Source organism: Apium graveolens, chromosome 6 (assembly GCF_009905375.1).
Source record: "Apium graveolens cultivar Ventura chromosome 6, ASM990537v1, whole genome shotgun sequence".
Lineage (NCBI taxonomy): Eukaryota > Viridiplantae > Streptophyta > Magnoliopsida > Apiales > Apiaceae > Apium > Apium graveolens.
The window spans coordinates 117,523,289-117,543,105 of NC_133652.1; the positions used below are offsets into that span (position 1 = coordinate 117,523,289).

The 19,817-nt window shown below is 37.3% G+C and overlaps 2 non-coding genes across 2 annotated transcripts; both read left to right on the forward strand.

The window, feature by feature from the left end:
* Positions 1–2,002: 2,002 nt before the first annotated feature.
* On the forward strand, positions 2,003–2,076 carry TRNAF-GAA (transfer RNA phenylalanine (anticodon GAA)). The gene has a single exon. It is a non-coding gene; the product is annotated as a tRNA-Phe (tRNA).
* A 16,398-nt stretch (positions 2,077–18,474) lies between these two features.
* Positions 18,475–18,581, forward strand: LOC141670153 (small nucleolar RNA R71). Its single transcript, XR_012554396.1, has one exon. It is a non-coding gene; the product is annotated as a small nucleolar RNA R71 (small nucleolar RNA).
* Positions 18,582–19,817: the final 1,236 nt, after the last annotated feature.

The window sequence follows — 19,817 nt, forward strand, 5'->3', positions numbered from 1 at the left end:
GGCAAAGCTAGTAAGGCCCGCGCAATTACCTTGCAGAACTATCCTTGCTGCTAGAGCGAGCGCAAGAAATAACTTGCGCGAGCAAGTATGATATAAATTGCACTCGCTCAAGCTAAAAGAGTTTTAGAGCAACATTTGCGAAGGATTAATAAATGGACGGCTTTATTGTACCGGTAAGCCCTGCTTATCAATGCAATAGTTTCGGAGCAAGCTATGTGGTTCTACACCAAATAAATGGCTCCTAAAGTGAAACAGCTACTAGAAAGAAAGTAGTCGCCGCTAAGCAAAGCTATTCTATTTTTGTTGAAGGCTCCTAAAGCTATGGAACCTAAGTTCATAAGTAAGAGCCGCAGCAAGCTAGTAGCCGCTCGCTATGTTATTTGACGTTAAGGAAAGCTATTGTGAATTGTTCCTAACCAAAGAAAGGAGAGATATAGATTACGTTCATCTCATAAGTTCCTTTTCACTCCTAAATGAGAGCAAAACTAAACGATAAATTCATAACTCCTAGCGGAAAAGAGTAGCCGCTGCGATGCCTATGCTATTTGATTTCCTATATAGCTTGGGGGGGCCATGCGCAAGCTCCAATCGCAAAGCGCAAAGTAAGTAGCCTCTTTGTTTCTATAGCTTCAAAGCCGCCCCCTACCCTATGATAAAGAAAAGGAACTCAATGGTTTACGGGTACTCAATTTCGGCTTATAGAGCTTCTTTTTCGCCCTATGCTAAAGCAAAGACCTATCCCGCCTATGCCTATGCCTCAAGTAAATAAATATGCTAATAGCAACCGCGCATTGTAGCAGCAAAGAGGAAGGAATTTTCTACTGCTAAAAGAAGATAGGGAGGTTTCCAATACCAAAGGAGTGAACTTCACTAGAAAGGCTAAAGGTTATAGAAGTACATCACTAGTTTCTATAAAATAAAAGAAATGAAAAAGGCGAATCATAGTATATAGAACGCCCGGTTACTCCCATCTCCTCTTACTTACGCATTTCCAATCAAATCATGATCCCATCTCGATCAATTTCGCATTAATCATGGCGGGCATTTCCATCCATTTCTATAGAGTAAGGGGGCAGCTCGCGGAGCTTTCTCTCCTGAGAAAGGGCTTTTTCTAGAGCGAGAGGTGAGTAAGGGGGGGTTGTTGGCTAGCTCGTGCAATCAATGAAAAAATACTTCGCGTTAGTAAGCTAGCTTTGTAAGCCAAGCAAGCCAGGTTCTCCGGGCACTACGGTAGGACGTGGATCGATCATGACGATAATGGACTTCTTCGTAATATAATAGAAGAGTCATAGTCCAGTTCCCCGAGCTTTCTCCCTTCTCGACCAGACGAGGGAGATATTCATTCCATTCAGGCGGGTAATGGCTTGTGTGTTCCCCCCCCCCCCGGTCGGATCGCAGGCGAAAACTGGCAAAGTTCATCATTCAGCGGCGGGGTGTTCAAAGAAAAGAAGGCGTCACCCAACGAATGGCAGATTTGGGTGGAGTCTCGCTCTATAGATAGAGGAATAGTACGCGTGCTAGCGCGCTATGGCTTATGCAGTTGATCGGATCAGATAGCCCTTCGGGCAACCCCGGCACATCAAATTCCATTCCGATCAACAACTTAGAGGTATGGCTGAGTGGCTTAAGGCATTGGTTTGCTAAATCGACATACAAGAAGATTGTATCATGGGTTCGAATCCCATTTCCTCCGGCACGGAAGTGAAATGGGCGGGCGAAATTACGTGAGAGAGAGAACCTATTGGTGGAGTCCAGTCCCTGGACGACTCTCGGTTATTGAGCATGGTTGAGGGATTAGGCGGCAAAGAGCTGTTCGAAAGCTTGACGAACAAGCGAAAAAGCCTATCAATTCTTTTCTTTTTAGTTTAGGGTTTTTCCCTTACTGGTAAGGTAGGGCGCTATTCGATGAAGAAAACATACTTTAGTCAAGTGGTAAGGTAGTTCAGCTGGTTAGAGCAAAGGACTGAAAATATCCTTGAAGAAAACAGACTTTAGGAAGGTGGTTCAGGTAGCTCAGCCGGTTAGAGCAAAGGACTGAAAATCCTTGTGTCAGTGGTTCGAATCCACTTCTAAGCGGGCGAAGGGTCCAAAGGCCGGGAGCGAGCCGGATTTCAAAATGAAAGTTAAAGAGTAAGCCAAAAAATGTGAGCGCTCCTGCACTATAGGCTTTTTTTTGGCGTCGCCCTATCTTGCTGTAGGCAGATAAAAAAGCGGTTGACAGCTCAGATTGGTGACCAGGAAGGATAGGGAATATGAAGTAGGAGATTCTGTGTTATTGAAGGTATCTCCGTGGAAGGGAGTGATGAGATTTGGAAAGAAAGGGAAGCTGAATCCCAGATTCATAGGACCCTTTGAAATTTTGAGGAGGATAGGACCACTAGCTTACGAGCTCGCCTTGCCTCCTAATTTGCAACAAGTACACAACGTGTTTCACGTATCCATGTTGAGAAAGTACCATGCCGATGTCTGTCATGTAATAGAGTACGAGCAGGTAGATTTACAACCAGACCTGACCTACATCGAGCAGCCAATAAGAATAATGGACCAGAAAGAACAAGTGCTGAGGAACAAAATGGTGAAGCTAGTTAGGATCTTGTGGAGAAATCAAAATGTTGAGGAATCAACTTGAGAACTTGAAGACACCATGAGGAATAAATATCCCCACTTATTTTCTAATTGATTCCGGGACGGAATCCTTGTTAGAGGGGAAGACTGTAATAACTCAAATTTTTGAGACCCTGTAAAATGTTTAATGAATAGTAACCCTGACAGACGGGAAAAACTTTTGATCCCACACTATATAGTGCATAAGAAAATGAGTTTCGGAATCGATATTACGACTATGTGCACCAAATGAGTGTATGTAAACGCTATTAGTTTTCGAAGAAAACGAACTTTGAAAAGTGACCGTAATTACGACTTATCAAGGACTACGGGAATCACAATATAATTACGAGATTAAAATCCTACGGATTTATATTCAATTAGGATAAATAAAAATATAAGGAATAGAAATGAAAAGAATTACATTGCGAACCATTTACGAATAAGTATTGCGGAGAACGTTTAAGTAACCGAGCGAACGCGTAAACGATTAATTAAACGTAACGCACTAACTAAACCATGGTAAGGAAGTAACCATGGTTACTTCATCAAATAGTGAGCTAACCCTAGGATGACCAAGCTAGATAGCAAATAGTGTGCTAAGGAGCTAACCTTGTAGTTTAGCTTGTAAGCTAGCAAGCTACAAAGATTTGTCCATGGATTTGGAGACAAGGCATAAACCTAAGCTATCCTAGGAAGAATAAAGATCAACTTGCAAAGATATCAAGTCACCTTCCAAGAAGCAACCTAGAAATCATCCAAGAGAAGCAACCCAGTGCTATAAACACCCTCCCCCCACAAAGCTCCAATTCCGCTATTTGAAGAAAAAAGGGGAATTGCAATTTAAAACTCCAAGCTCTAGTTCTTGTAAAATCACACAATTATTTCCCAAGCCTCCTAGCAACTAAACTAAGTTAAGAAAAATCTTTCATCTCTTTTTATCAAGGTTTGATGGGTGGAATAAATTCAAGAAACTCACTAGTGAATAGTGTGAATAGTAACCTCTCTTTGGTTTCTTGATTTTAATGGTGGTTTTAGGTTCCAAAAATCATACCAAGCACTTCCAAACCTCCACCATCCTCAAGAACACATCTCAAGATTTCAAGAAAGGTAAAAATCTTTGGCTTAACTTTATTTAAGGTTCATGTTTAAGATCCATTTAGTGGGTGTTAGTAAACCTAGCTTACTAAGTGTTGTTGATGAAATCTTGATGATTAAGTTAAGTAGATTTAAGGTTGGTTGTTGATGCCTCAAGAACATGATGTTCTTGAGAGGAGTTTGTGTTTTGATAATGATATGATGATTGTTGGTGGTTGTGTTGATAGTTAAGGCGTAAACGAAACTCCGATCGTAAACGTAACTTCGTTAAAACCAACAAACCGTAACTTTAAGTTTCTGCAGAAAGTCTCGAAGTTGTAAAATGTAGATTCTTGAGAAATAACCTTTGTTTAAGATATACAATGTTATAAGGATCGTTTAGGCACTTGAATCGCTTAATTCCGATTTACGGATCAAAAGTTATGATCGTTTTAGTAAAAGTATTTTATGTGACAAAAACTACTACGAATCATGAACTTTGAAAATATAAAGGATAGACTTAAAAGTATTCATAAATCATGAAATTTTTACAGAGAGTAACATGTAGAGTTTCCTAACTATCATAAAAATTTCAAGTGCAAATAATGATTTTTCAATTTTATAAAAATGTCGGAGCCGAGACCGCGTGAGTAGAAACCGTAAGAATCCTTAAGCGGAGCCGACGGCGATATTGAGAATGAACTTAAGATACTTAGGAAAATGAAGTGACCATAAAGTGTTTATGACTTAAAAGAAATTTAAGGGTAGTATGAATTTAGAGGGTGTATAATGAGTAGCACATGAGTGCGAGTTACCATAAGTTAGGACGGAACCTAATGAAATGAAATATGTTTATGGTTATAGATTTCCGAGCAGAACCTAGAGCATCCTCCACCTCGAGATACCCAGGCAAGTTTACAAACCCAACTCCATTTTTACTGTTGTGTTGTGAAAGGATTGTTTTACTATCATCGCATAAATACCATGTTTGCCATGATACGTAGTTGTTGAATTTTCGCATAATATAGCGATGTTGTACGATAAGTATATATCGTGAAATGATTATTTCACTTTAAGCGTGACGTATTATATAAGACCGAGGGTCGGTCGGGGATTAAGATAAAATCCGGGAATCATTCCGGAGATATTATAGGACGGTTATACGTCTATAGTAGTACGTTTTAAAGGGACTCGTCGTCCACTTACGAAACATTAAAACACCTCGAACTTTTAAAACGATTTCCCAATGAGCATATTCCCTCAACTATATTTTTTTGATTCGGATATTAAATATTATATACTTATTCCTTTATTATAGGAGTAGTATACTTCAACGTTATTGATTTCAAACCCGATTAATCATTATAGATTATTAATTATGTAAACACAAACTAGTTGAGGAATACTATTTAAATAAATCTTTTAAAGAATAACTCATTCGAGGTATGATTAATATTGATTATCATTTAATTATTTATAGACTACTATTTAAGTAATGAATATTTATTAAGGATTGTTATTGGTTGAAAAATCATAGATCCTGATATACCTTCTGATTTAGAAGTATTATTCGAATAATTTCAGATCGTCGGTGAATATTATTCCGACTTATTGTTATATTAAATATAGTTTCAAGAAGAAACTTTTCCCCTTATTAATTATCTGTTGACAACGGTCAACTCACATCCCTAGTACTTCCTCCGAAATTCTCGGAAGTACGTATATACATATATGTACACTTATATTTAAAAAGATAAACTATCTCTATCAACAAGCAAAACGCTTGGGGAACTTCGATGTGGTTCAAGTTCCCGAGATTGATAGAATTCTGTTGAAGGACAATGGAGGGGTAGACTCTGGTACTACGTGTGCTGGATGGGCTACCAAAGGTACCGCAGGCGAAGGTACTTTGTGTACTCAGGAACTTGTGAAGTATGTGTATACCCGAAAATGGGACACGTAGCCCGAATGCGGCCAGGGTGATACCCGAGAGATGACGGTATTCGTCCTTTTACTAGTAAAGAAGGTTACTTTCCATAGGACGACTGATCATCATATGCGGTGGCTCCTGTGAGATGTCCAAAATCTTCCAATTGGAATTGATATGCAATACCGTAACCCAAGCCTAGGTGTTGGGATTACTATTAAGGTATTCGCTGGTTATAAAACCCCCTTAAAAGAATTGTTTTCATAAGAAGGTGTGGGACACCAAGAAATATACTCTTAAATAAAACATATATATAATATATGATGTTATTATACAGTCATTTCATACTGTACATTATTATGCTGAGCATCTTAGCTCACACTTGTTTTCTTAAATTGACACAACACAACGGTGAATCAAGATGCCTACCATGAGAACCACAGCCAGGAAACGGGTAGGAAATGGCCAGTTGTTCCGTAGATTGTTTGGTGCAGTACCTCAGGTAGTCAGAATAAGCTGGATTAGTTTTCAATTGTTTATAGTTTGGCTTATTTATAAGTATGGGTTATGTAAAATAAGAAATAAGAAACGTATATTCGGCTGGCGGATTAACCTTACTTAAAGGTCACCCCCGGTAAGACTAATTACATTTGGGTTATAATAAAATTTCTCTAGTAATGATGGTTCGTTTCCAAGACAATAACCTGTAGTGTGTGTGTGTTAAGTGTGGGGTCGTGAAGCGTGAGTATTTACATATTGTAGTGTGAGTTGTGTGAGTTTAGATAGCGTGGCTTCCGAGACTCCTGACCCCGGGTTTTGGGGCGCCACATCGAAGACTTCAACCTCGAGAAGTACATTAAGAGGCATCTTATCCCTCTTAGACATATTACTCACACGTTAGCAGCGATCGCACTTTAAAACAAACTGATGTGCATCCTTAAACAATGTAGGCCAGAAGAATCCTGCTTAAAGGATACGAGTTGTTGTCTTCTCTCCACCATAATGACCTCCATAACTAGTCGATTGACAGTCTCGCAAGATACCCTCCGTCTTGCTGTACGGAATACATCTCCTGATGATCTGGTCAGCTCTTTGCCTAAACAAAAGTGGCTCATCCCATATGTATCACTTCACCTCATGAAGAAACTTCTTCCTTTGAGTAGAAGATAAGTCTGGAGGCATGATATTGCTCACAAGGTAGTTCACAATATCTGCGAACCACTGTTCTTCTTCTTGCACTCCAAACAACTGCTCATCAGGAAAAGACTCATTTATCAATGTCTTATCCTTTGAAGTCACACTCGAATCTTCCAAACGAGAGATATAATCAAAAACTTGATTATCAGTACCTTTCATGTCCTTGATCTCTAACTCAAATTCCTGAAGTAAAAGAACCCATCGAATCAATCTAGGCTTCGAGTCTTTCTTCGAGATACGATATCGAATAGCAGCGTGATCAGTGAAAACTGTCACCTTCGTCCCAAGCAAATAAGATCGAAACTTCTCAAAACCATCGACAATGGCCAATAGCTCTTTTTCAGTAGTAGTATAGTTCAGTTGAGCACCATTGAGGGTCTTACTAGCATAGTAAATTGAAAGAGATATGTCCTAAGTCCAATCATGTATGAGGATTTAGGAATAACTTTTATGTAATCTATTTTGATTTCATTGATATTAATAAAAGGCTTGTTTTGTTTTTATTGCGGGCTCTATCTATTTAAATGTTTAAATAAGATATACCACAGTTTACAGTAAAGCTTTTTATGGTTGTGATGAGATCATAATAATGAGACCTAAAAGATGATAACTCTAAACTTAAATAGTTCCTGGTCGTAGGATTACTAACTGGTAATTAATAATCCGCAAAGATCGGTACATACTATGCTTGCTTCATTATGAAGGATGTCTGTTCTCATAGACATTTGTGTGGTGACACATTAGCTAGTATGTAGGTGCTTATTATAGAATAAGTTCACTGAACATGACTCACACAGCTGAACAACTGATGGAGTTCACTCACGTGTCAGCAGTTGTTCACATAGTGATAGTTGTACAAGTATCCTTAGACTTGAGGTCATCATAGTCATCTTGTGTACACTGAACTATGCTTTGGTTTAGTTCTTAGTCTCAAGGGACAATTATAAGGGCTCTACTGGGTATAGGAATTTGTACACGAAGATAGTGTATGATCAATAAAGGACATACCCCTTCCAATGTAGGAAGAGAATGTTCAATGCTGATCCACTTATGTTAGTTCAGGAATCTCTGGCCAGAGTGAATGAAATTAGAAAGGAGTTTCTAATTTACATTAAATAGAACTAAGCATAGTGAATGGGAAAGCAAGTGATTAAATAAGATAGGCTTGTCACAAGTTCCATGCCTTGTATTTAATCGTGACATTGCAGGGTAGAAGGAATTAATTGTACGGTAACTACTCACTGAATAGGTTCTTGGTATTCTAAGCAGTGAATTCGTATTATCCGGATAGTCGCGATATGCTGAGATGTATCCCTCACGATGTAGAATAAATATGATTAATTAATTAATCATATTTAATGAATTAGAGAATTTATATAAATAATGATAAAATAGTTTTATTATTATTTATTTCTACTACCGGCTTAATATTGAACCTACAGGGTCATACCATAAAAGAGAATGATTTAATGGTGGATGAATTAATTAATAATGGCTGATAATTATTTATTTATGAAATAAATAATTAATTGGAAAATTTAATAATTGATTAAATGAGATTTAATTGATTATAAATTAATTAAGAAAAGGTTCTTAATATTATTAAATTAAGAATTTAATTTTTGGAAATTAAATCAAGTGAGAGAATTATTTCTAAAGAGTTTAGAAAAAAGATTAATAATTAAAAGGTGTTTTAATTATTAGTGAGAATAATAAAGGGTTAATAATAATAATATTTTATGGGAAAATTTTCAGCTGAAAATTTTGGCTATAAATATACTATTATAAACCCTATTTTTGCCTCAACCAAAAAGATTTAAAAAACCCTAATTCTCTCGATCTCCTTCTTCATTACATCATTTTCTTGGTGGATACCGGTGGAGTGCTTCACACTTGAGGAGCAGCTGCTAAGGATCTTTGTTCATCGTTCTTGGATCGATATTAAAGACCTCCATCTTTCCATTAACGTAAAGCTTCTTAAGGTAAACATACTGAACTACGAATTAAATATTATTTTTTGCATGGATCCCGCGGAGGGTTTCGTTTTTTTTAAGATTAAATTTATGTTTTCGCTGCGTTTATGTGCTAAAAACCCTTCAATGGCATCAGAGCTACTTGCGAAAAGTTTTTAATTCGTTTATGTGTTTAACTGTTTTCGATATATGAGCATGTACGTGATTCGCCATGATTTGATGTTGATATAATATGCTTATATATGTATGGTTTTGAATATATGATATTCATGTCAGTTGTATAATCATAAGATGATTATGTAATCTGTATATATACTGATATATACATGATTTTTGTTTGTTCTAAATATGAGAATCATATTAGATACGGATTCTGAATTGGCTGCTGCAGATTTGCTGAAATCTGGGTCTGGTGTCCGATTTACGCAAATGAATACCCTATTCCATAGGTAAACGAGCGTCTGAACAAAACTGATAGCTAAATCTATCAACGACTCATCTGTAAGGCGTTTGACGTCGTTTACTGCCCGTAAACAGTGATTTTTGTTTTTCTGATTTGATTCTGATTTTTCTGATTTTTGTCATATTTTCTTTTTATGATTAGATCATGGATAATATGATATGTTAAGATCAGATTATGTGTTTTAACATGCTTTTATGTGTTGTATGAGCATGGTGGATGGTTATGGCCTTTCGACCTTAGTGTAATGGTTTTGGTTTTGGTTTTAAATACGACTTGCATGTCGTCAATCTTTGTAAACATAAATCTCGAATGTAACTCTATGCCTATGTTTACATTTACTTGTTTATTTAATTTTATATATGTTTATTGCACTTTACATTTACTTGTTTATTGCAAATACATTTACTTTATTGCACTTTACATTTACTTGTTTATTTAATTTTATATATGAGCTATATGCCTATGTTTACCATGCGATGATAGATTTAGGTGAACTTAAATCAATATAAGGCGTGCTCTAGAAAATCTAGAATAGGAATCGTTACTTACCTTAACAATAAATATTATGAATACGATCATGAGATTCTTGTGTTTATGAAACACGTAATTGAATATGAATTTTCAATATTGAGAGAAAGGATGATTCTGTCAACAACAGATTTCTATCTGTAAGAAAGGGTTATTAAGTGACGCCTCTTGACAATGCTCCACCCGATCTGGGAATCATCTGATTATCGATTATTGATTTGAAATATTTAATTTAAAAGGAAGAATCTCTTTATAATATGATTATGATTGTAACGTAATATAATCCCTCTAAAATTAAATAATATCAAGTAGTAATTGGCCAATGACACAACGGGCTTGTGTCGGTCATAGCCTTCCAACATGGTAGAAAGTGGTTCTTATTTTTAAATCATTGTCGTTTCATGCTACAACCGAGGGCTTTGATTTCGAAATAAGAAATACTTGTCTATTACATAGAGATGTGTATATTGAATTAGAATCTAAAGGTCGGTACGTGCTACAGCCGTGGGCCGTTGGAGACTGATTCAATTGTACGAAATGTTGGGTTAGACTTGACTTAGAATATTGAGTTTGTCGTGCCACAGCCGTGACTCAATTATTCAAGAGGCTAAATATATATTAGGAAATAACATAAGATGTAATTTACATGAGTTTTCTGCCTATTGAACATCACATGACGTTTTGTGCCACCGCCGAGGTTGTGTGATGGAATGTAGGATCCCTATTCCCACTAGCATTATGAATGCTTAATTTTCACTTAGGGGGTTGAATAAATTAGATAAACTAGTGGGAGACACTTATGAATAAAGACCCGATTCATATAGTGTTTTGAAATGAAATTGAATATTTGCTAAGTGTTGTTATGTGTTTATCATTTACAGATTTACTATATTCGTCATGTCTTCTGCACTATCACTCCAGAGCATACTAGATGCTCACAAGTTGACTGGTCCTAATTTAGCTGTTTGTTTTCACTGTAACAAGTTGGGGCACTGGAAGAGGAACTGCAAGGTTTACCTTGCAGAATTGAAGAAGAAGAAGGGTAGTAAGACTACCCCTTCTGATTCAGGCATGTTCATGATCGAAGTTAATATGTCACTAGGTCAAATTTCTACTTGGGTATTAGATACCGCCTGTGGTTCTCATATTTGCAATTCGTTGCAAGGACTAAAGGAAAGTAGGAGTCTTGAAAAAGATGAGGTGATACTACGTATGGGTAATGGAGCAAGGGTTGCGGCCATATCTGTAGGATCATTTAGTTTACATATGCCTACGGGCAAGACTATTATTTTAAATAATTGTTATTACATTCCCTCTATTGTGAGGAATATTGTTTCTATTCCTATGTTGGATGTGGATGGTTTTTCATTTATTATTAAGAATAATGAATGTTCCATCCTTAGAGATAATGTTCTTTTTGGATGTGGCATTTTAAATAATGGTTTGTATGTATGTGACATAGAGCATGATTTACTTCAGATTGAACAAACTAATAAAAGAAAACGAGATGATGAAAATCTGACCTATTTATGGTACTATAGGCTAGGTCATATTAGTGAAAATAGACTGCGGACATTACATAAGGAAGGGTTACTTGACCCCTTTGATTTTGAATGATATCCTACATGCGAGTCTTGTCTATTGGGTAAAATGACCAAATCTCCATTTAGTGGACATGGAGAGAGGGTTGTAGATTTGCTATGATTGGTACACACAGATGTATGTGGACCAATGTCTACGCAAGCCATGGGTGGATTTTCGTACTTCATTACTTTCATAGATGATAGATCTAGATTCGGATATGTGTATTTGATGAAACACAAGTCTGAAGCCTTTGAAAAGTTCAAAGAATATAAACATGAAGTGGAGAAACAAACCAAACACAGTATTATAACTCTTCGATCAGATCGAGGTGGTGAATACTTGAATGGAGAGTTTCTAGATTATCTCAAAGAAAATGGTATAGTCTCCCAGTGGACTCCTCCATATACTCCACAGTTAAATGGGGTATCTGAAAGGAGAAATCGAACTTTGTTAGACATGGTTCGGTCCATGATGAGCTATGCGAATCTTCCAGTATTCCTATGGGGTTATGCATTGGAAACCTCAGCATATTTATTGAATAAGGTGCCTTCCAAATCTGTTCCTCAAACACCATATGAGATATGGAAAGAAAGGAAACCGAGTCTTAAACACATTAAGATTTGGGGATGTCCAGCTTATGTCAAGAAAGTTGACCCAGATAAGCTGGAATCTCGATCCGTAAAATGTAATTTTGTGGGATATCGTAAAGAGACTTTGGGGTATTACTTTTACACCGATCATCGGGTGTTTGTCTCCAGACATGCTACCTTCTTGGAAAAGGAGTTTATCCTTGAAGGAAACAGTGGGAGCAAAATTGAACTTGATGAAGTTCAAGAAGCACAAACTATTACGGATCAAGTGGAAACACCTATTCAGACTGAATAACCTTCTGTGGAACAGCCCATTCGTAGGACAGGGAGAGTGTCTCGCCAACCTGAGAGGTATTATGGCCTTGTCATTGAGAATGACAATGAGTTGTCAATCATTGATGATGACAACCCTGTGACCTATAATGAGGCTATGAGTAGTGTTGAATCAGAGTAATGGCATAGTGCCATGAAATCCGAAATGGAATCTATGTATACCAACCAAGTATGGACTCTGGTTGAGGCGCCTGAAGGTGTTAAGCCTATTGGGTGCAAGTGGGTATACAAAAGAAAGATTGGAGCAGATGGCCAGGTGGAGACCTATAAGGCCAGGCTCGTGGCAAAAGGATTTAAACAAAGGCAAGGGATTGACTTTGATGAAACTTTTTCGCCTGTAGCCCTGTTAAAATCAATTCGGATTTTGCTTGCGATTGCTGCTTACTACGACTATGAGATCTGGCAAAGGGACGTGAAAATGGCCTTCCTCAATGAGGAACTTGAGGAGGAAGTGTATATGACACAATAAGAGGGTTTTCTTTCCAAGGGAAATGAACACCTAGTGTGTAAGCTGCTGCGAACCATATATGGTTTAAGGAAAGCTTCTCGTAGATGGAAGATCCGTTTTGATGAGACAACCAAAGAGTTTGGTTTTATCAAAAATATAGATGAACCATGTGTCTACAAGAAGGTTAGTGGGAGCGCGGTAACATTTCTTGTATTGTATGTGGATGACATATTTATTATAGAAAATGATATACCGATGCTACAATCAGTCAAAGTATGGTTATCAAAGAACTTCACCATGAAGGAATTGGGAGAAGCATCCTACATTCTCGGTATGAAGATCTATAGAGATAGATCTAGAAGAATGATAGGTCTTACCCAGGGTACATACATCCAGAAAGTGCTTAAAAGGTTTAGCATGGAAAACTCCAAAAGAGGTCTCATACCGATGAGCCATGGAGTGTCCCTTTCCGAAAAAATGTCTCCTAAGACACCTGAGAAAAGAGAGCGTATGAGTAAGATTCCTTATGCTTAGCAATAGGATCTATCATGTACGCGATGTTGTGTACAAGGCCTGATGTTGCTTATTCAATTAGTGTGACGAGCAGATATCAGTCCAATCCAGGTGAAGACCAATGGAAAGCAGTGAAAAACATCCTTAAGTACTTGCGAAGGACTCAGGACATTTTTCTTGTTTTTGGTGGTGAATCTGAGTTGAAAATAGAGGGTTGTCTTGACTCTAGTTTTCAATCAGAAAGTGATATAAAATCCATGTCAGGGTACGTGTTTACTCTGAATGGTGGTGCAATTCAGATTGTTAAAAGAGGAGATGTCAACGTCGAGAGAGTTGACACACATAACAACGTAGCAGACCCACTCACAAAGCCACTTTCTCAGAGTCACTTTGATCGTCATAAAGACAAGATGGGTATTAGATACCAGAGTGATTGGCTTTAGTACAAGTGGGAGACTGAAAGAGATATGTCCTAAGTCCAATCATGTATGAGGATTTAGGAATAACTTTTATGTAATCTATTTTGATTTCATTGATATTAATAAAAGGCTTGTTTTGTTTTTATTGCGGGCTCTATCTATTTAAATGTTTAAATAAGATATACCACAGTTTAGATTAAAGCTTTTTATGAATTGTGATGAGATCATAATAATGAGACCTAAAAGATGATAACTCTAAACTTAAATAGTTCCTGGTCGTAGGATTACTAACTGGTAATTAATAATCCGCAAAGATCGGTACATACTATGCTTGCTTCATTATGAAGGATGTCTGTTCTCATAGACATTTGTGTGGTGACACTATAGCTAGTATGTAGGTGCTTATTATAGAATAAGTTCACTGAACATGACTCACATAGCTGAACAACTGATGGAGTTCACTCACGTGTCAGCAGTTGTTCACATAGTGATAGTTGTACAAGTATCCTTAGACTTGAGGTCATCATAGTCATCTTGTGTACACTGAACTATGCTTTGGTTTAGTTCTTAGTCTCAAGGGACAATTATAAGGGCTCTACTGGGTATAGGAATTTGTACACGAAGATAATGTATGATCAATAAAGGATCTACCCCTTCCAGTGTAGGAAGAGAATGTTCAATGCTGATCCACTTATGTTAGTTTAGGAATCTCTGGCCAGAGTGAATGAAATTAGAAAGGAGTTTCTAATTTACATTAAATAGAACTAAGCATAGTGAATGGGAAAGCAAGTGATTAAATAAGATAGGCTTGACACAAGTTCCATGCCTTGTATTTAATCGTGACATTGCAGGGTAGAAGGAATTAATTGTACGGTAACTACTCACTGAATAGGTTCTTGGTATTCTAAGCAGTGAATTCGTATTATCCGGATAGTCGCGATATGCTAAGAAGTATCCCTCAAGATGTAGAATAAATATGATTAATTAATTAATCATATTTAATAAATTAGAGAATTTATATAAATAATGATAAAATAGTTTTATTATTATTTTTTTCTACAACCGGCTTAATAATGAACCTACAGGGTCATACCATAAAAGAGAATGATTTAATGGTGGAGGGATTAATTAATAATGGCTGATAATTATTTATTTATGAAATAAATAATTTATTGGCAAATTTAATAATTGATTAAATGAGATTTAATTGATTAAAAATTAAGTAAGAAAAGGTTCTTAATATTATTAATTAAGAATTTAATTTTTGAAAATTAAATCAAGTGAGAGAATTATTTCTAAAGAGTTTAGAAAAAGGATTAATAATTAAAAGGTGTTTTAATTATTAGTGAGAATAATAAAGGGTTAATAATAATAATATTTTATGGGAAAATTTTCAGCTGAAAATTTTGCCTATAAATATACTATTATAAACCCTATTTTTTCCTCAACCAAAAAGATTTACAAAACCCTAATTCTCTCCATCTCCTCCTCCTTCATTACATCATTTTCTTGGTGGATACCGGTGGAGTGCTTCACACTTGAGGAGCAGCTGCTAAGGATCTCCGTTCATCGTTCTTGGATCGCTATTAATGACCTCCATCTTTCCATTAACGTAAAGCTTCTTAAGGTAAACATACTGAACTACGAATTAAATATTATTTTTCGCATGGATCCTGCGGAGGGTTTCGGTTTTTTTTAAGATTAAATTTACATTTTTGCTGTGTTTATGTGCTAAAAACCCTTCATAAATCACATTAAATATGTTGTTCTTTCTCTGCCCAAGAACTGCTCCAACTGCATAGTCACTTGCATCGCACATCATCTCAAAAGGCTCATTCCAATCAGGTGCAGTTATGACAGGTGCCGTGATTAAATTCTACTTTAAGATCTTAAAAGCAACAAGGCACTCATCATCAAACTTAAAAGGGACATCTTTCTCTAGAAGATTGCACAAAGGTTTAGAGATTTTAGAGAAGTCCTTGATGAACCGCCTATAGAAACCCGCATGACCAAGAAAACTGCGGACTTCTTTAACATAAATTGGTGGATAAAGGTTTTCAATGACCCCCACCTTGGATTTGTCCACTTCAAGACCCTTACTAGAGACCCTGTGCCCGAGAATAATGCCCTGTCGCACCATAAAGTGACATTTTTCCCAGTTGAGAACCAGAATGGCTTCAAGACACCTTTTAAGAACGGCGCCAAGATTTTGCAAGCACTCGTCAAAAGAATCATCGAACACAGAGAAATCATCCATAAACACCTCCACATTCTGACCAATCATATCAAAGAAGATAAGCATCATGCATCTCTGAAATATGGCAGGTGCACCACACAACCCAAAACAAACTCTTCTGAAGGCAAAAGTACCAAACGGACAAGTGAAGGTAGTCTTTTCCTGATCTTCTGAAGTGATACAAATCTGATTATAACCCGAATAGCCATCCAGAAGACAGTAGTACTCATGCCCAGCTAACCTGTCAAGCATCTGATCAATAAAAAGAAGAGGGAAATGATCATTCCTTGTGGCTTTATTCAGCTTCCTGTAATCCAGGCACACTCTCCACCCCGTGATTATTCGAGTAGGAATGAGCTCATTCTTCTCATTCGCAACAACTGTGATACCTTCTTTCTTCGGCACACACTAAACTGGACTCACCCACGAACTGTCAGAAATAGGGTAGATGATCCCTGCATCTAGCCACTTGAGAATTTCCTTCTTCACAACCTCTTTCATGATCGGATTTAGCCTTCTCTGCTGCTCCACAGTTGGCTTACTTCCTTCCTCTAGCAGAATTTTGTGCATACAATAAGAAGGGCTGATTCCCTTAATATCTGCTATAGTCCATCCAATTGGTGATTTGAACTATTTTGCAGAATTCTCAAAAGCTTTTCCTCATCACTACTTGAAAGGTCAGATGCAATAATAACAGGAAAAGTAGATGCATCACTTAAAAATATATACCTCAAGTGTTCTGGCAATGGTTTAAGCTCTAATGTTGGAGCTTCCTCAATAGAAGGCTTGAGTCGCCTCTCAGCATTTTTCAGTTCTGAAATTCTAAGAGATTTAAAAGGCATATCCAGCCTTCTCTTCCAAGGAGAAGCATTCAAATATTGCAACTGCTCATCACCTTCATCATCTTTGCTATCTGAATTCTCCAACAAGCCCTTCTCTGAGGCATCAGACCTTAACATTTGATCAAGTTCTGAAGTAACCACAGAATCGACCAACTCCCCTTTTACGCACTCCTCATTTTCAGTCGGGATTTTCATAGCATTGAACACATTAAAAGTCACATCATGATCCAGCACTCACATAGTAAGCTCACCCTTCTGCAAATCTATCAAGGTTCGGCCAGTAGCCAAGAATGGTCTTCCCAAGATTATGGGAATCTTCTTATCCTCCTCGAATTCAAGAATTATAAAATCAGTAGGGAAGATGAGTTTGTCCACTTTGACCAATACATCCTCCACGATGCCTCGTGGATATGTAATAGAGTGATCGACCAACTGCAAGGACATATAAGTAGGCTTTGGATAAGGTAAATCCAACTTTTTGAAGTCAGAAAAGGGCATCAGATTGATGTTAGCTCCCAAATCACACAAACACTTGTCGAATGATAAGTTTCCAATAGTGCAAAGAATAGTAAAGCTTCCAGGATCTTTAAACTTCAGAGGCAACTTCTGTTGTAACACAACACTACATTCCTCCGTAAGAGCAACGGTCTCTAAGTCATCAAGCTTCACTTTCCAAGAGATAATACCTTTCATAAACTTCGCATAACTAGGCATATGTTCAAGAGCTTCAGCAAAGGTATATTGATATAAAGTTTCTTGAACACTTCTAGAAACTTCTTAAACTGCTTATCCGGCTTTTTCTTTTGCAGCCTCTTAGGAAAAGGAGGTGGAGGATAGATATGTTTCTCCCCTGTATTACCCTCAGGAGGAGTGTGTTCCACAATAGTCTTCCTCGGTTCCACTTCTACTTCCTTATGCACTTCTTCGTCAGCCACAACTTCTTCTTCCGAAACTTGAGATTTTTCAAAATTTGCAACCTTCCCAGACCTTAATGTGATTGCCTTAACCTGCTGCTTTGCTTCCTTGTTGCCTGGAACTTTTGTGTCACTAGGTAGTGAGCCAGGTTGACGATTAAGCAAGGCATTGATAATCTGCCCAATTTGATTCTCCAAGGTCTTGATAGACACCGCTTGGCTCTTGCACATGAGCATCAACTCTTCCAATTCAGATTTTTCATTAGATTGTTGCAGCTGGAGTTGTTGTCTTGGTACATATTGCGGTTGCTAAAAACTAGGAGGGTTGTATTGCTTTGATGTATACTGCTGATAAGGCTGTTGTATCGCATTTCGAGTATTGCTCTAGCTGAAGTTAGGATGATTGCGGTTGTTGGGATGATAGGTGGCTGGAACAGGCTGCTGCGACCTCTGAAAATTGCTCACAAACTGAGTTGATTCACTAGAAATAGAATACTGTTCTATCTCATGGGCACCAGCACAAAGATCACAGACACTAGTGATCTGATTAACTCCATAATTAGCCAAAGAATCCACCTTCATCGTCAAAGCCTTAAGCTGAGCAACTATAGCAGTAGCTGCATCTACCTCCAGAATTCCTGCTACCTTACCTTGATTTAGTCTCTGAGAAGGATTCTGGTATTTATTGGCAGCCATCAGTTCAATCAATTCATAAGCTTCATCATAGCTTTTAGCCCACAAGGCTCCACCTGATGATGCATCAAGCATGGGTCTAGAAGTTGTACCCAAACCATTATAGAAATAGTTAATGAACATCCAGTCAGGCATCCCATGGTGAGGACACTTCCTAAGCATCTCCTTATATCGCTCCCAAGCCTCACACAAAGACTCTCCAGACTGCTGCGCAAATTGAGTAAGAGCATTCCTGATTGCAGCAGTCTTCGCCATAGAAAAGAACTTAATAAGGAACTTCTGAGCAATTTCTTCCTATTTGGTAATAGAGCCTGGTGGTAGAGAATGTAACCAGCTCTTAGTTTTATCCCTCAGATAAAATGGGAAAAGCCTTAGCTTAATAGCATCTTCAGTGACATTGTTAAATTTGAAAGTGTTGCAGATCTCGATAAAATCTCTAATATGCATGTTGGGATCTTCCGTTGGAGAACCCCCAAACTGAACTGAATTTTGTATCATATGAATTGTGCTAGCTTTGATTTCAAAAGTGTTAACCGCGATGGCTTGTCTGATAATGCTAGACTGAATATCATTGATCTTTGGCTGAGAATAGTCCATCAAAGAATTTGTATTCACTTCCGGTTCACCCATTGCAACAAGAGCTTTTTTCTTCTTTCTCAACTAAAATTTCTTCTTCAAGTTTCTCCTCTACAAGAAATTCTTCTACTACTTCCTCCTCTGCTTTTTCCAGTGTTCTCTTTCGAAGTTGAGAACGTGTTAGCATACCTCTCTAGAGTACCTGAAAAAGCAACAAACAAATAAGTAAAATATCCGAGTTAATGAACTTTAACACAACACTGATGTCAAGCACATAAACTAAAAATAACCACGAGTCCCCGGTAGTGGTGCCAAAAACTTGTTAGGGCGAAAACACGCGCTAATATTCATGCAAGTATACGCGATCGCAAGTAATATAGAATTAATTCTAGTTCGTTCCCACAGAGACTCTATTAAGATTAACTTCAATTTATGCACTTATGCAACAATGGTATGGTTATTATTCAATGCTAAGATGATAACAAATTGGGAGTGTTTATAACTATGATTAACTAAGAGATTATACTATTTAATATTAACTAAGAGTATTAAAGGTTTGGTTATGACACAAATATGGGATTCCAATTTCATTAAATACTTCATTCAATAGCCTTTTTGTTCGTAACATAAGCATGCAATGGTGATGACACTAATCAGATAACACGAAACTAATAAATGCCAACTTTCGTTGTACGAATACCCTACCAACAGACATACACAAAACGAGATGAAAGCTGAATAAACACCAATTATATTGAGACCCTATATGTCTATAGAACTTGACAACATAACGGTTTAATGTGCAAGTTATCTATCTTGATTACATAGGGAAAGTAATATGGTTAAAATTATCTGCGAATCATGTATATCAAATACATAAACCTATGCTAGCATGGCAAG